At 32.8% G+C, this 15,000-nt stretch overlaps 1 protein-coding gene across 8 annotated transcripts in view; it reads right to left on the bottom strand.

The window, feature by feature from the left end:
• The window catches only part of LOC106867627 (dopamine receptor 2), a 443,190-nt gene that overhangs the window by 264,558 nt on the left and 163,632 nt on the right, over positions 1-15,000 (bottom strand). The gene's annotated exons all lie outside the window — the stretch shown is intronic.

Raw genomic sequence — 15,000 nt, 5'->3', positions numbered from 1 at the left:
ACAGACGCAGAATGGCACGCCTATTGCCTTTTTCAACTAATTAGTGTAACTTAACACATGCATTCACCGTTCATACCTATACATGCATATATATATATACATACATACATACATACATACATACATATATATATATATATATACATATATATATATATATATATATATAGGTATGCATATAATTATGTGTGTGTATGTGGGTGTGAGTTTGGTGCTTGTGCGTGTGTATGTACGAGCATATAAATGTATGTGCGTGTGTGTGTATATGTGTGCATGTGCCCGCGTGTGCGTGTGTGTGTGTGTGTGTGACGCAGAAGTCTGTGTGCATATATCTATATCCAGAAAGACGTACACTTTGCTTTCTTTTTTCTTCTTCTTACTTCCTTTAACAGCAGTTTGATTTCGTCAAATGGTTGATTTGGGGCATTATCTACCCCTTTTGAACATCTGTCGGTCGCATTTTCTGCATGACCACCCTGTTTACTTCCTCGTGAAACTATGAAACAATTTGATAACATTAAAAATCTTATCGTATATGGTATTTAGTATAGCTTTTCTCGTCTATGTTGTTAACTGTTTTCTGCAATACACACACAGACAGACATACACATATATGTGTGCGCGCGTGTGTGTATGTTTACGCTTGTGTGCATGTGTTCTTTCTCTTTTTATAACCTGGGTGTATAGGATAAATAAGGATAATATTTAGAGTATTTAGTTAAATTGCATCATGCAGATCCCTTCAACTTTATGTCGATAACTATCAATTACTGTAAATATATTGTAGTGATAAAATATTCAATTTAGAATATGGCTGCTTACACATGAAGAATTGTACACGCAACAGATTGACTTAAGAAATATAAGAATCAATGTCTACATGAAACCACAAGCAATTGTTTTGATTAGAGAATGCTTTAAAAAGGGGTGATATGTAAAAGAACAATCTCTCTCTCTCTCTCTCTCTCTCTCTCTATACACACACACACGCCCCCCCCCACATATATATATACACTTTTTATTATTATTATTGTTATATATATATGTGTGTGCATATGTATATGTGTATGTACACACAAATATATACATGGGTGTGGGTATGGATATGTCTATGAGTGACAAGCTTGAATATTTACAGACAACAAATTATCGCTGTACAGCGCTGTTCATTAGCATTTTATCTAAATAGTTACAAGCCTGTGTCATTTTGATTAATTGTGATACTCGTTGTTGATAAACGAATATTTATCGTAGCCTATTTACTTATCACCAAGTAATATATTTAAGTGTTACTTGAATAACGATGTCAGTTTAGAAAATTACACTCACAATTCAGAATGTGTTTGCTTACCTTAAGTGTATATACAGAAATACTAACCAGAATGACAAACCACATTCTTAAATAAGAGAGATAGCATTATATGATGTAGTGGTAAGTTAGTTCAAAACTATCAAGATGGCTTCAACTGCCAGACCTAAGGTGATGAGGAGTGTGTCGAGAACAGGAACAACAAGAGTAAAAACCTCTTTGTGTTCACTCAGCAAAAGTGAAAATAGATCAGCCATGTCTCATCGATGACAACAATCTAGTGTGAAGTAAGGGAGAATACATGATATCAAATAGCCCCTGATATGCAGGGTTATTGTGATCATAGCTAAAACCTCATTGACCACAGATGTACTAAATCAGGTTTCATTTAGAGTGAAGCAGCTCCAAGTATTTCATAAGTTATAACCGTTCCATAATATTTTATATTATGAAATAAGAAAGAAAGATGATTTTTAATATCCGATGTTATTATTTGCTTGAAGAATAAGTTTTTGTATTCGACATCGGGACATGTTGGGGAAATTTTATTCTACGCCGAGAGATTTAGGTGAGATGACAACTTCAATGAGATTTCAATGAAGAACTTTGAAAGATGAAATATAATACTCTAAGGAAATTAGTCTGACAACCTGTTTTAGCATTTTTCTAACAGTATTCACCTACTAACTTTTCCATGCTTACGATCATCTCTCTAGAAGTAATACAGCTTACGTAGACATAACTTTTCAGAGTAGACACAAAAATGATTAGGCGGGGTTCAATTTAAGTAGAAAGTCATACACACTTATATACACACATATATTTATATATACGCACATACACAAACACAAACACATTATATATGTGTATGTATATATATATATTTATATATACATATATACAATATATTGATATATAAATTTATACAATATATATATATATATATATATATATATATATATATATATATATATACATATATATATATATATATATATATATATATATATATATATATATATATATATATATATATATATATATATATATATATATATATATATATACATACAATATATGTATATGTATATTTATATATATATATATAGGTGAGTAGAGTCAGCGGTTGTAGTAACCGACTAAGGGATAACGGTATCCGTCTCTACTATCGGTATCAATTACCTGTGCTATCCATGGGCACGGGTATGTAGGCACACACTATGGTCATAGGGTGTAGGTAACAACAGAATAAACAAACGTTTATCAGGGATCAAATTTAAATAATAAGAAAACGGAGAAAACTTTATGTCAGGCTTTGTATTAAATAATAATCAACCGATGCGGTGATATCTTTTTGTTTGTTGATCCAAAGTTTTCTCCATTTTCTGATTATTTGAATACATATATATATATATTTGAAGAAAAGCAACAAAAATTCAATAGGTTATAGCAGTACGTACGTTTCGTACAAACTTCATTTATTCATGTAGTGTGAACACTACATAAAATATGTAATGAAAATGTACTCCTCAGCTGCGTAATGGAATTTCATTTTAGAAAGTTATTTGGTAGATGTATGCAAAAAACAAGAGTAAGAGAAGAAAAAATACCATCTTGGCTGGGCTGCTATTTAACAGTCTAAGCTGAGCTGCTGTTTACTAAACTGTTAAACAGCAGCCCAGCCAAGATGGTATTTTTTCTTCTCTTACTCTTGTTTTTTGCATACATCTACAAAATGACTTTCTAAAATGAAATTCCATTATGCAGCTGAAGAGTACATTTTCATTACACATTTTATGTAGTGTTCTCACTACATGAATAAATGAAGTTTGTACGAAACGTACGTACTGCTGTAACCTATTGAATTTTTGTTGCTTTTCTTCAAATTATATTCACCAAATCTCTTGATTTTGTTTTTAGTTTTTACCCTAATAACATATACTTAACATATATTTAATATGTATGATATAATGGAAACTATCGCAAAATTACTTGAAATAGCTATGTTTATTGGTGTCCATTACCCCAATATATTATAGTTTTCATCACATAATCTATAAAATCTTTTCCATGTATTTCTAATCAACTACATTCTCTACACACTCCATGAATATTTGTTCTCTACACATAGGAAATAGAAATGGCAATTATCGAAAATTCATCTGTAATTTATACATTAATGTAATATTAAAGTCTGCGAGTATAGTCATACGTATTGGAGAAAGGTCTACGTGGCTCATAGTATATTTTATGACCAATGCAACGATTTCACTTGATTTTTAAAAATTATTTCTTCGTGTTTAGTCTATGTTCTGTTTGTCACTGAACAGACAAACGTAGAGTTTAATACACAAGCCGTAATTTCATGCGAGAAATAACACATACTTTGATGTATAACGAATAGATTCAGCCAAAGCTACTTTTAAAATAAACTGTTTAAAATTGTGTCGCGAGTGTGCTTGCATTTATTTAAAATAAATTTTAGAAATGAAAGCATAAACATGATCTACGTTGTGTCCATCGATACTACGGACTGCACTGTAATAATTTCAGGAATACGGACTATGATCTTAAAAAACATGTAATTTGTGGAAACGCGCGTATCGATGCATAAAATATTTATAAATTACATCCGAAGATTATTACTGTTATTGATATGTACATGCATACATACATACATACATACATACATATATACGTGTATATATATATATATATATATATATATATATATATATAATCATAAATATATAGGGATTGACAGTAACCTGCTTCTCCAACATACTGAGAATTCAGAAATAGCAGTCAAAGAATTACTGATTTCAAAACTACAAATTATTACTCCAGATTGATAGCGATATTAAGATCAGAATAGAGTATTATGTACTCTTAACTGTGAAACAATTGTACTAAATTAACTAAAAGGCAAGTGTTTTTTACTCTTCTCTATTGTTTTTTGTTCTGTGTGTATCAAAAATATCGCTATCAATCTGGAGTAATAATTTGTAGTTTTGAAATCAGTAGTTCTTTGACTGCTATTTCTGAATTCTCAGTATGTTGGAGAAGCAGGTTACTGTCAATCCCTATATATTTATGATTATAAATTATTATTTACCGAAGAAGGTTTTTTTCATACTGAGCTACCCGGTAGAAATTGTTAATTATTAATGTTATTACTAATTGATGATTCCCTGCCCTGCATATCTATATATATATATATATATATATATATATATATATATATATATATATCAACAATTACAGCGTGGAAGGTGTTTATAAAAAACATTTAAAAACATGACAAAAACCGTTACATTCACTTCCTCAAAGCGACGAACATATTTTGGCAAACTAAATTTAACTGTTGAAGTGGATCTAACGGTTTTTGTGTGGTTTTAAATGGCTTATGAGCACCCTCCATGCTGCAGTTGTTTTCGCTTCAGCATACGATCTCAGATCAGGTCACTTGCTATGCAAGTACATCTCCGTAATACATACATATATACATATATATATATATGTGTGTGTGTGTGTGTACACACACACAAGCACACACACACACACACACACACAAGCACACACACACACACACACACACACACAAGCACACACACACACACACACACACGCACGCGCACACATATATCTACTTTTAATATATATATATATATATATATATATATATATATATATAATAATATTAGGGACAAAATCCAAAATTACAGGTAAAAAACTCAATTAAAATCAATTTATAAAAAATCGATGTGTTCTTGAAAATTGGTTATTTTCCCTAAAACTATATATTATATATATATATATATATATATATATATATATATATATATATATATGTTATATGTTTTGTCAGTTTCAGCTCAAAGGTGTGGCCATGCTGGGGCGCCGCCATTTTACAATGCTGATATTACGGAATAGCTTCCTCTGATACGTGTCATTTGATGAATAAGGGAGTCTGATGTCGCTACCCTCTTCTGAAAAGATTTACATCCGCTTTGTATAAGTCCATCAGACTCTTTGGGTGAATATTAAAAAAAACCGTGTTCCTCTGAAACCCAGGCTGTTGCAGTAACTGGCCCTATATAGTTCAAATTTACAGAAAATAAAAGACGAGATGAAAGAATTGACATTATATGCCAGAACATAGGATAGAAAGAGGAAAGAAATTTCCCTCCAATGAAATTCCTCTTGTATCTGTTTAATGTCTTAAATATTCGCTCACTATATCTAATATCACTTACGTTGACAATACTAGCAGCTAATTCATTAATGATATTGCAAATATTCAGTGTTAAATATCATAGCAGCAAGTCACATCGGGAAATTTTTTGATACAAATTTTAATGTCAAGTCTAAAATTAGATGTTGATTTATAGAGGTTGAATTAAGGTTAGGTTAATACATATGAGTCTCTGATACACCTATATTACAGCTCGATGTATATTATTAGCAATTTTGGACGAAACCCAGATTGAAATGATATATCAGCGTAGCTGAAATGAGCTCTATCCAGAATGACGGTGGTGAGTTCGTGTAATGCCATAATTACTCGATACGTCTTTGTTAGTGTGTAATACGAAACACAATGGCCCAGTTGCTTATGAAAATCAAACACTGGCCGCCCAGTATCGATTAAGGGAACGAAATGTTTATTAAGTAGTGCCGAAAGAAATTAGAGTTAAGCAATTATATGGATCGTTATGAATGAGATATGTTATATTAGGATGTCGTGTCTGATTCCTTTTCTTCCTTGAATTGCTGTTATTCATTTTGATTTTTACGTATTGGTAGAAGATATACGAGCTGAAAAGATAGTCTTTGTAGACAAATTCACTATGTCAACAAACATTCGTGATGAAATTAAAGTTTCTATTATCTCGGCAACAGACTGAACTACCGGTAAATATTTGGAAAAACGATATAAAGCTAAGGGTTAAGAAAGATACAAGTTGCTATTATTATGTAGAATATTCACCAAATAATAAAACAAATATCTTTCTTCTTATCTGTATTAATCGCCATAAGCACTCGTTAAAAACTCAGTGGTTAGTCTATATCTTATCTATGATAATAAACTAAAATTGTTTCATAGTTTCATGTAAGATTATATACTTTTTGAAAGAAACAGACCCCAATGGAAGTTTAACCTGAGTCAATAATGCATAAATTATGAAGAGTAACATCAAATGTTCTGTCTTTACGTTCACCAAATATGGATATTCCAAGTCACCAGAACATCACGTGAATTTAGTGGCAAAGAAGACCCAACTGCAGATATTTTCTGCTATTAAAATCAAGATTTATATTAAGATTTATCTAACTCCTTTATCTAATTCACGCATGAATTTAATGCACATTACCAGATTGCATCAAACGAAAATCATAGTTTATTGAAAATGTTAAAACCGATTTTCAAATCTCTCATATAATTTCGTGATACTTATTTCAGACTAGAAAACAGTTTTATATTTTTACGGATGTATGTTTGTCAAGTATACAATATGAATGCACTTTCCTGATTACTGATCTAATGACCGATTGTACCTTTATCTTCCAAAACATTTATTTAAATTGTATTATTTCCATTCATGCTACATCTGTATGTAACAACAATTCTAATAAGATGTTTGAACTAAGCAAAGAATAATATATTAAGCACTTTTTTTTTATTTTAGGCAATGATAAAAACAATACATATTTATCACGAAGTTGCAGTAACTAAAGCTGCTTTCAATTATGAAATCGTAACGAAAATTGCTGTTCGAAAACGTGACCGGTTTATTTTATTGAAAGGGTAAAACAATTGTTATTTAGGGCGTACAAGCACTTATGCTGTATAGAACAAACAATTTTGGGCAATATTAGATAAAAAGCATCCTCAAAAACCGTTAGTTCCCATAAAACCTAGCTGTTACTTTTCCGAATTATACAAATTCGTTATTAGATAAGATATTAGATACGATAAGTACAAACAAATTAAATTGAAAAAATTAGGAAGCTATACATCAATGTAATGCATGATTTATTTAATTATACCAACTAACTTACAGAATACATTTAATGTAATTTAATAACAAACCTGTATTTGTCTATGTTACTGAAATTAATGACACAAGTCTGAGCTCATATATGCTCTGTGTTATGATAAATGCTACAAAATTTGAATCAGCAAAATAAATCAACATTCTTGAATATTTTATCTGTTAACTTTTACATCTTCCAATTATTGGACTGCAGCCATGGTGGGGCGACACCTTGAAGAATTTCAGTCGAATGAATCGACACCGAGTACTTATATTTTAAGCCTGCTACTTCCGGTCGGTTTTGCCGAAAAAAATGTACATACACACATGTACAGACACACACGCACGCGCACGCACACACGCACACACACACACACTCACACACACACACAAACATGCATATATATATATACATAAATACACTTATATACGTATATATATATACTCAGACATTTACAGATATACATATATATATATATATGTATACATACGTACATACATACATGCATGTATACATACACACACACACACACACACACACACACACACACACACACATATATATATATCTATATATATATATATATATATATATATATATATGAAATGACAAAGAAAAAGACATTATGCCATGAACGTCGTTAGCTTACAGTTGTTTCTGCTATGAGATGCGTTTTACTCCCATTTGAATGCTTTTGCATCACCCTTTAACTTCGTCTGAAATTTAAATATGAAGTAATCCGATGAGACGATAGGGAGATACACCAGCATTCAACTATGTGTGCATTGCGTCTTATAGCAGAAACAACTGTAAGCTAACTAAATTCATGACATAAGTCCTTCTTCACGCGAGAAACAGGATCGAAGCGATCAATGCTCTAGCCATACCAGTCGTGACTTACAGTTTCAACATCGTTAACTGGTCAATTACTGAAATATGTAATGTTGACAGAAAAATACGAAAACTGTTGACAATGCATAGAATGCACCACCCTAAGGCAGATATAGAACGTCTTTATCTGCCAAGAAAAGAAGGAGGCCGAGGACTTTTACAGCTGGCATTATCAATGAAGGTAGCCACAATTGGCCTAGACACCTATCTGAAAAACTCTGAGGATTGGATGCTAAAACTTGTCTTAAAATATGAAAGCAAGAAAGCATCTTACTCAGTAACAAAACAGGCAAAGGAATATCTAAGTGAATTCCAATTGCAACAAATTCAAGAATTAGACGAACTAGAAACACCTGCAGAAAAAGCTAAGCGCTTGAAAACCCGTGCTAAAATTGCTGCCTTAGCTATTATGACTGAAAAATGGCATGGAAAACCTCTCAATGGCAAATACCCAAAGAGAGCGAATAATGCAGATATTGACAAAGCCCTTACCCACCAATGGTTAATGGCCTCTGGCTTGAAATCAGAAACAGAGGGGTTTATCATAGCAGCCCAAGATCAATGCCTACCTACAAAGAACTACCAGGCCAACATATTAAAGAACGGCAGCTCCCCATTATGTCGTATATGCCAACAACAAAATGAGACCATCGATCATGTTGTCTCCATGTGCAGTCTGCTTGCGCCTACAGAGTATCTCAACAGGCATGATAGAGCTGCACAATATATTCACTGGGTAATATGCAAAAACCTGGACTTGCCCCATGATAAAAACTGGTGGGAACACAAACCACCCCCAGTACTTGAAAATGATCACATTGCACTCCTCTGGAACTTCACCATTCAAACTGACAGAAAGATAGACGCAAATATGCCAGACATCATACTGAAAGACTTCAGACAAAAATCATGCCTCCTCATTGATATGACTGTCCCAATCGATATAAACGTATCTGTCAAGACCTACCAAAAACTGAGCAAATATAAAGATCTTGAAATAGAAATTAGCAAAATGTGGAATCTGAAGACGAAAACAATACCTATTGTCATAGGTGCCCTGGGAATGACAGCGAAACGGGCTGATTACTACCTAGATCAGATTCCAGGAAACCCCAAAATGGCTGAAGTTCAAAAGATAGTGCTCATGGGAACTGCCCATATCCTACGTAAAATACTGTCTATGTGATCTCAAATTTTAAAGCAAACACATAATTTTCTTATGGTTTCTTAAACATTCACTTGAACAAAACTGTACAAATCCAAATATATGGTACCCTAGGCATAACACCTACATGAACTTGTAACTTGTTGTCTTTTGAGGTCTCTGGGTGAGACTTGGATCCAACTTGTACAAATGCAAAACAAAAGTCAAACATAAAATAATAATAATAATAATAGAAATCAGAAACAGAGGGGTTTATCATAGCAGCCCAAGATCAATGCCTACCTACAAAGAACTACCAGGCCAACATATTAAAGAACGGCAGCTCCCCATTATGTCGTATATGCCAACAACAAAATGAGACCATCGATCATGTTGTCTCCATGTGCAGTCTGCTTGCACCTACAGAGTATCTCAACAGGCATGATAGAGCTGCACAATATATTCACTGGGTAATATGCAAAAACCTGGACTTGCCCCATGATAAAAACTGGTGGGAACACAAACCACCCCCAGTACTTGAAAATGATCACATTGCACTCCTCTGGAACTTCACCATTCAAACTGACACAAAGATAGACGGAAATAGGCCAGACATCATACTGAAAGACTTCATACAAAAATCATGCCTACTCATTGATATGACTGTCCCAATCGATATAAACGTATCTGTGAAGACCTACCAAAAACTGAGCAAATATAAAGATCTTGAAATAGAAATTAGCAAAATGTGGAACCTGAAGACTAAAACAATACCTATTGTCATAGGTGCCCTGGGAATGACAGCGAAACGGGCTGATTACTACCTAGCTCAGATACCAGGAAAACCCAAAATGGCTGAAGTTCAAAAGATAGTGCTCATGGGAACTGCCCATATCCTACGTAAAATACTGTCTATGTGATCTCAAATTTTAAAACACACACATAATTTTCTTATGGTTTCTTAAACATTCTCTAGAACAACACTATGTACAAATCCAAATTTATGGTACTCTAGGCATGACACGTACATGAACTTCTAACTTGTTGTCTCTTGAGGTCTCTGGGTGAGACTTGGATCCAACTTGTACAAATGCAAAGCAAAAGTCAAACATAAAATAATAATAATAATAATAATAATAATAATAATAATAATAATAATAATAATAATAATAATAATAACAACAACAACAATAACAATATTGTCTATGTAATCTCAAATTTTAAAACAAATTCATAATTTTCTTATGGTTTCTTAAACATTCTCTAGAACAATAATATGTACAAAACCGAATACATGACACCCTAAGCATAACACCAACATGAAATTCTAACTTGTCTCTTAAAGTCTCTGGGTGAGACTTGGAGACAACTTGCACAAATAGAAAACAAAAATCAAGTATAATAATAATAATAATAATAATAATAATAATAATAATAATAATAATAATAATAATAATAATTTTTCAGTATTTAAGGAAGCTGACAAATACAAACAAGAAATCAATCTACCTAACAAATACGAAGAAGAAGAAGAAGAAACAACAAAAGCTATAAAACAAATGAAATCCAAACTAAAACTAGAACAGCAACGGACCATGATAAAACGATGGCAAGAAAAGCCCCTACATGGTAAATACTGGGCTAAACTAAATGCGAAAGAAATAGACAGAGAAAAATCCCAGCAATGGCTGAGAAGCTCAGGACTCAAAGCAGAGACTGAATGATTTTTAATTGCTGCACAAGACCAGAGCCTCCCCACCAGAAATTACCAAAAACACATAATGAAAAGAAATATAACAAGTAACTGTAGAATATGTGGAGATCGACAAGAAACAATAAATCATATTATCTCTGGCTGCCCAGTCCTGGCTAAGAAGGAATATATTCACAGACATGACAGAGCTGGGACCTATATACACTGGAAGCTATGCCAACACTATGCAATAACAACAGAAAAAAGATGGTATAAACACACGCCAGAAAAGGTCACAGAAAACGAGAAAGCAACCATACTCTGGGATATGTCAATACACACAGATAGAGAAATTAAGGCAAATAGACCAGATATAGTTGTCAAAGATCATGAAGAAAAAAAATGCTTTCTAATTGATGTATCAATACCAGCAGATGACAACGTTTCTCGAAAAGAAATGGAAAAACTTTCAAAATACAAAGACCTGGAAATAGAGATAACTCGAATGTGGAATCTAAAAACAGAAACAATTCCTATCATAGTAGGTGCCTTAGGTATAATAAAAAAATATTCAGACAAATACATAACAAAAATACCAGGACTTACAAATATATATAACATACAGAAAATTGCACTACTGGGTACTGCACACATTCTACGCAAAACACGTTCAATACAGTAAACATAAGAGCACCACAGCAAACCACAGCACATACCCAAGGCGCACAGAGCTGCGCTCGGTAGTGAAGTGAAAGCACGTTATAAAAATAAAACTACTGAACAATAATAATAATAATAATAATAATAATAATAATAATAATAATAATAATAACAATAACAATACTGTCTATGTAATCTCAAATTTTAAAGCAAATTCATAATTTTCTTATGGTTTCTTAAACATTCTCTACAACAATACAATGTGCAAAACCGAATACATGACACATTAGGCATAACACCAACATGAACATCTAACTTATTGTCTCTTGAGGTCTCTGGGTGAGACTTGGAGACAACTTGTACAAATACAAAGCAATGTCAAAAATAATAATAATAATAATAATAATAATAATAATAATAATAATAATAATAATAATAATAATAATAATAATGATGATGATGACGATAATGATGATGATGATGATGATGATGATGATGAAGATGATGATAATCTCTTATGCAGTACCAGACAGTGGCTCTCATGGCTTCTGATCTTAACTGATTGGAAGTATTATCATGTACATTGTTTTTGTCTTAGTTGCCAGTCGCTGAGTCCTTGCCCCAACAAAATTTAGAAACATGCATGATCGAGTTGACCAGTACTTACACTGGATACTATGCCGTCACTATGCTATCCCACGCCCCAAGAACTGGTATGAACACCATCCAGAGGCAGTCACTGAGGGGGAGAATGTTACTATCTTATGAGATTATGGAATACATACAGACAGGCAAATAAACGCTAACAGACAAGACACCGTCATGAAAGATCTCATGCAAAAAAAAAAAAAGCATGCCTGTTACTTTACACGACAGTACCTACTGATAGACATATTTCAGCAAAGGAACTTGAAAAACTGTCGAAATATAGAAACCTTGAGACTGAAAATTCTCTTAATTCGCCTTCCTCCACATCTAGCCACACTCCCTTCGTAAACGAACAAGTGCATACGCCTACACATACCTCTACTAATTCACAGAGTACATACGAGCGCGCTCAACAATATACATTCCTTAATTCTTAGCTCTCGTCTAGACTTTCAATTTTACTACTATACCATCTCTAAGCCTACATTTTTCTTCGTATCGACCACAAATATCCCCCGTCCCTCCACACTATTCTTTTCAAATAACACTCCCTGTTCTTCTCTCACTAATTCAGCTAAATTGACCCTATTAGAGACCTTCTGTGAAACGACCCTGCTTAAATTCTTGACTTCCAGCCCTCCCACTCCCTTAAATATTTTTGTTCTTTTTATTTTCTTATATTCCCAATTTCTCTTCACAATTATATTCTCCACCCAAATTGTGCTTTCTACGCATTCTGATCAAATCCTCTGTGTGTCAACATGGATCTCCTTGCGACAATGTAAACTTCATTTAATCAAGATACCTTTGGCCCGAAGAGTAGCCTGCGGTATATACCTCAATTGAATAATTACCACTTCTGAGGTTCCGTTCGATATGAAACATATGTAGCCCAGATCTTATCTGTTCCATTCCTTAACACCTGGATTTTTATTCGCATACCTGGCAAACCTGGCTGCCTACCGTGAAATACAAAATAATTTTTTTTCTGCCTTTCGTACTTGGATATGGAAAAAATTCCCCAACCTTCCGTCCCAATAAACCACTATGATTCCTGAAACTTGTTTTTTTATACATTCTGCAGATTGCTTGAAGGTCTCCTTCTCGATCTTTGGATTTTAGATTCATATGTATGTACATTATATATATATATATATATATATATATATATATATATATATATATATATACTGCTCCATGATAGAAAATTCAGCAAAAAAAAGGAGAGATAAATGTTATTTATTTCAAGGAAACAATGTGTGTCTTTACGTGCAACTGGTAGTTTCATATGTTGAAAAATAATCTCAAACGTATTCATCAGGCACAAATCAGATATCATAACGGACTAAAAGAAAAAAATGAATAAGAGAAGAAACGCAAAAAACTGGGAAGGCAGCATATAGAAATCGCAGAAGTTTAAAAAACGGAAAACGAAAACACAAAAACTGGAATGTGAAAAGTAAAGCGTAAGCAAGGTAAAAGAGTTATGTTCCTTAGACCTTAAATAATAAGGCTGGAAAAATATCAACAAGTTAATCAGGAATAGGCGCAATTTCCCAATTCTTCAAAATGTCTTTATACATATACTCGTTAATGTTTGATTAATTAAATTTAGTCAGAACGACAATTGTTTTATTTAGTCATTTATCGAAAGCACAAATAATGCATATATTATGAGGAAAAATATTTGATTTTAACGTTTTTAAGAGCAGTGATATTTTGAAATATATATATTTTTACGTCTGATGAAATCATATTTCTTTCAACCAACAATACAATGATTACTAAATAACACAACTAAAGAAGTGAGTCAAGTTTAATAGTACGAACATGACAGGCGTTTTTTTTTTTAATCTTTCCTTGATTTATAAGGGAGTGTGGACAGCTGTGGAGGCAGGCGAATTAAGAGAATTTTTAGGGTATAAAGATCGAAGAAAGATAAAGAGGTGAGATCAGTATTGTGCCCTTAAAATAGAAAAGGAGTTCACAATAACATCTCTTTCTCCACAAACATTGAAAGAAATATAAGCTTATCACAATAAAACCTTGTGTTTAAAAGAAATAGCCGGGAGACAATAAATCAATTGCCGAACAGTTGAATGTTGTAGGCTTCATCGAACCTGATAAATACATCATTGTTAAATCGCATGATAACATCTTAAACAATTTCAGGATACATTAGTTTAATTAATATAGCCCCTGATATAAAATTTGTAAGTATAAGATGGGATAACCTCATGTAATACATAGACAATCGTGTCACCGATTGATCGCTGATGAACAAGGGTTAGATTACAACAAGAAGGAGAACAGCATATGTAATGTGCTACTGAAATTGTTCACAACCAAGATATATTATTTTGGGTATAAATCACTCAGAATGAAGTTCAGATGTCGTGCGAGAGGCGTCGAGTTGCTTCTCGGTTTGTGATGCGTTTGATAATGGTACCAACCATATCACAAGAGAAACCTTGATGTTGTGAAAAGTTAAATACTTACAAGGTACACAGAATGATTCTGAGTTAGATAAGCAAATAGGTAACAATGGTAAATAAGGCAGGAACAGTTTCTTTACGATGAAGGTAGCTCTGCAGTCTTTTATATTTTTTCTTTTCC

This window comes from Octopus bimaculoides, chromosome 2, assembly GCF_046866305.1.
Source record: "Octopus bimaculoides isolate indiv1 chromosome 2, ASM4686630v1, whole genome shotgun sequence".
NCBI lineage: Eukaryota > Metazoa > Mollusca > Cephalopoda > Octopoda > Octopodidae > Octopus > Octopus bimaculoides.
Note: the sequence above shows the minus strand (reverse complement) of the source record. Positions and strands in the feature narration are given on the sequence as shown.